Source organism: Brassica oleracea, chromosome C8 (genome assembly GCF_000695525.1).
Source record: "Brassica oleracea var. oleracea cultivar TO1000 chromosome C8, BOL, whole genome shotgun sequence".
Taxonomy (NCBI): domain Eukaryota; kingdom Viridiplantae; phylum Streptophyta; class Magnoliopsida; order Brassicales; family Brassicaceae; genus Brassica; species Brassica oleracea.
This window is the reverse complement of record NC_027755.1, coordinates 26,880,545-26,884,669: the sequence shown is the minus strand read 5'-3', so window position 1 is coordinate 26,884,669 and position 4,125 is coordinate 26,880,545.

Genomic DNA, 4,125 nt, shown 5'->3' with positions numbered 1-4,125 from the left:
TTGGTTGAATTTTTTCCTGCTTACTTTCAAGTGAAGGATCTCAGCTCGGGAATTCCACTGATCCAAGGCAAGACCAAAGATGAGTTCTACGATTAGCCTACCCAACCAACCACTCTTCATTCTTTTTCGCGACTTCCGTACCCAAAACAACAATGTCTGATTGGCACTTTCGCCTAGGTCATACTGCTTCTTCTATTCTTAAAGCTATTGTTTCAAATTTTTCTTTACTCTATAAAAAATCAGTAACATCAAACTCTTTATGTTCAGATTCTACTATCAATAAAGCTCATAAATTACCCTTCTTACAAAACACCATACAATCAACCCGGCCTCTTCAGTACATATATGCTGATTTATAGAGTTCACCAGTAACCTCAATAGATAATTACAAATACTACATTGTCCTCATTGATCACTATATGAGATACACCTAGATATATCCATTGAAGCTCAAGTCGCAAGTGTTTGGAACGTTCAAAGCGTTGGTGGAAAATCACTTCTCCACAACCATTGGCATTTTGGCAGCAAATTTGTGGCTTTGTGCAAGTTTCTCAGCGAAGTAGAAATCTCTCACTTTACCACTCATCCACATACTTCCAAACACAATGGGATAGCAGAAAGAAACACTGACATATTGTTTGAAACCAGTCTCAGCTTGCTTACTCATGCGTCAATGCCTTAGAAGTTTTGGTCCTACGCCTTTGCGACTGCAACATACCTCATAAATCGCATGCCGACACCACTTCTCAACTTGGATTCTCCTTACCATAAACTCTTTGGAACCCAACCAAACTACTCCAAGCTTCGGGTTTATGGATATCTCTGTTTCATATGGCTCAGACAATACAACTCGCACAAGCTAGAAGACAGCTCGACACCATGTATTTTCATTGGCTACTCACCAACACAGAGTGTCTATCTTTGTCTCCAACCGAACACCGGCCGAATTAATGTCTCACGGCATGTTCGTTTTGATGAGATCATCTTTGCCTTCAGCTCAACCCCACCTCTAACACAATCTGCCACACCCGAACCTACAACCAACCGTAACCAACAACCAATAACCAAAAGACCAATCGATCAACCTACACCCTCAGCCCCACTCTTAGAGCCGATGGGATCCTCGAGCTCCGATTCACATCTGCAGTTACATGTTTCTTCACCGTCCTTAAGAAACACAGCATCTACTTAGCAGGTCTCCAGTCACTCGCCATCGATCTCAACCAACATTCAAGTTAGTGAGAATCACGATTCAACACAAATCTCCTTCTTCAATATCGGCAGCATCTGCTCCAGCACCGCCTGCCGCACCTGTTCCATCACCGCCTGCCACACCTGCTCCAGCCCTAGCTCCAACAAACAATCACCCGATGAAGTCCAGATGGAAGAACTTGATCAGCAAAACTGAATCACAAGTAAAAGAATTCAGCTGCTCTGTCTTCATAAATACCGTCTGAACCAAGTAACTTCACTCAAGCTCTACGCGATAAAATATTAAGAGGTGTAATGTCAACTGAAATTGATGAGTTTGCACGCTGAACATTTGACCTCGTGCCCAGACAGCCTCAATATAATGTTATTGGTTGCAGGTGGCTTTACAAAAAAAATTCAATCCAGACGGTACTCTCAAGACACCTATAACGCGACTTTTATCAAAAGGCTACACTCAACAATTGGGTTACGGCTATAGTGAAATGTTTAGTCCAGTAATAAAATCCACTACCTTGCGCTTGGTCATTGATATCGCAATAAGAAACATGTGGCTTATACAACAACTTGACGTCAACAACGCCTTTCTTCAAGGAACTGTCACTGACGAAGTGTACATGGAACAACTGCATGGCTTCATTTACTCTGACAAACACGACCATGTTTTTCATCTGCATAAAGCCATCTATGGTCTAAACAAGGCGCCTAGGACGTGGTACACTGAACTCAAAACGTTTATCCTCAGCTTGGGCTTCTTCAACTCCCTCACATACACATCATTATTTGTCTTTCAGATGGCTCTTGAAAAGAAAATGAGGTTTTTTCAGGACAGGGATGGTATAGTTCATTAGAAAGTTTTGATGGTTTGATGGGGGCAAGAAATGTAAAGGCTAGTTTGTCTCCTCTTCATTCAGAGATCGAGGCTTTAGTTTAGTCAATGGAGTGTAGGAGGAACTTGCGTTAGGTTCGAGTTACGTTTGAAACAGATTGCTCGCAAGTGATGAAGATGGTTTCGGAACCGGATGAATGACCAGTTTTTGCAAATTATTTGGAGGACATAAAGACCTTGAGAGAAAGTATTCTTAGCTCGGAGATCATTCATGTACCAAAAACTCAGAATTTAAGGGCGGATAGTCTAGCACGTAGTGCCAAGAAGCAATCGTCTTTCGTCGTTCACATGGATGCGGAGTTACTAGTTTGGTTTACAGAACCAGTTTGAGTTTGTTCTAGTTGATGACCAAAAAAAAATTCATTATCGGTATACTCTTTGGCTTAATCTTTAAAATATATTTATTTATATTTTTTTTTTGAATGAAAATCATATATATATGGCATCTAGGAGTATCTACTTAAATTGTGTGGCAATATTTAAAATAAAAAGACAAAATAAAATAGTAAACAAATATTTGAATTACATTATATATTTTCAAAATACACTATACAAACTGTAAATATAAACAAATTAAAATATATTTTCAAAAATATAAATTATCGCAATTAATCTTTTTATATTAGTTTGAATATTCTAAGAAAATTGAAAACAAAATATGTATGAGCGCACGGATCAAAAACTAGTAAATTATTATACTTCGACTATTTTTTTGTAAAAAAAATGGTCAAACCCGGGTCTATTAAAGACACAGACTTAACCCTCAGGTGGAAGGTGCAGTCCACGACAAGCCCTCTTCCGGGTTTTCATACGGACGTATCCGCAGCCATGGTGAGCAGAACAATGTGACTTAGTTTCCGCACTAGCAGGATCGAACCCATAATGTGTTTGCATCCAAGGCCCGTCCACCTAGAACTGGACCGCAAGGCCCACTCAATTATACTTCGACTACAATCCATGTTATATAGAATTATGTGTTTATGGATTTCTATTTCTATCTACTATAAAAAAAATATAGTAGAACTGTGAAGATAAAGTAGGAGTAATCTATAAAACGATAAATGGAATTATTGTATGGTTTAAACAGTAGTAATTTCTTTCGTCATCACTGGTCTTTAATACAAAATTTTATAGCAATCTCGCTTACACTTTTTATTACTGTAATAAATAAGTATGACCATGTTTGTTTACATATCACAGCGATCTACGACTGTAAAATACAGTCAAATATTGTTTGTTTTATTGTTGTAGGTTTATGCGAGTTGCAATATGTGACTGCGACCAACTATTGTTTGTTTCGTTGCCATAGATTTCTGCGATTTATCACAACGACCAGTTGCAGATCAAACAATATTTTAATTTTTAGTCGTCATTTTTCAGTGAATCAAGAACTTAACCTTCGCCTGATCGTGTAATTAGTCGCATGACAGCGAAATGAACAATATGTGACTAGGTTCAGTCGTGCTACAACAACGTACAATATGTGACTGGTCGTAACTTACATGTCACAACGACATATAAACGAACAACAAATATATTTCATTGTGCGATCCAGAGTTGAAAGTTGAACAAAAAAATTTTTTAAAAAGTTTTAAGAAACATACTGTTGTGCCCTAATATAGCAATAAAGCTGAGGCTCATATAGATGGGATCAGAAAGTTGTATGTCGTATTGGGTGTCTATATCTTTAGCCTTCACAATTGATGATGACATGTGGAGACCAAAATTCTCTTGAACCATAGTTCGATAGGAAAAATCGAAAGAAACCGTTCGAAAGAATATCATTCGAGAAACAAAGAAACATGGAGAGATGATAAGAAAATAGATATGCATAATACAAAGAAGAAACCAAAATTCTCTTAAATGTGTTTTAGATCTTATTGAATCCTAGCAGTTGTGTGGTAATCATATTATGGTCGAAGCGGCGATTTTTCACAGGTGTCAACAATATGAGAAAAGACTAGCCGCGGAATCTTAACCGCACATTGCAATGGCATATTCTCATTAATGACGAGCCATTAGCTAGA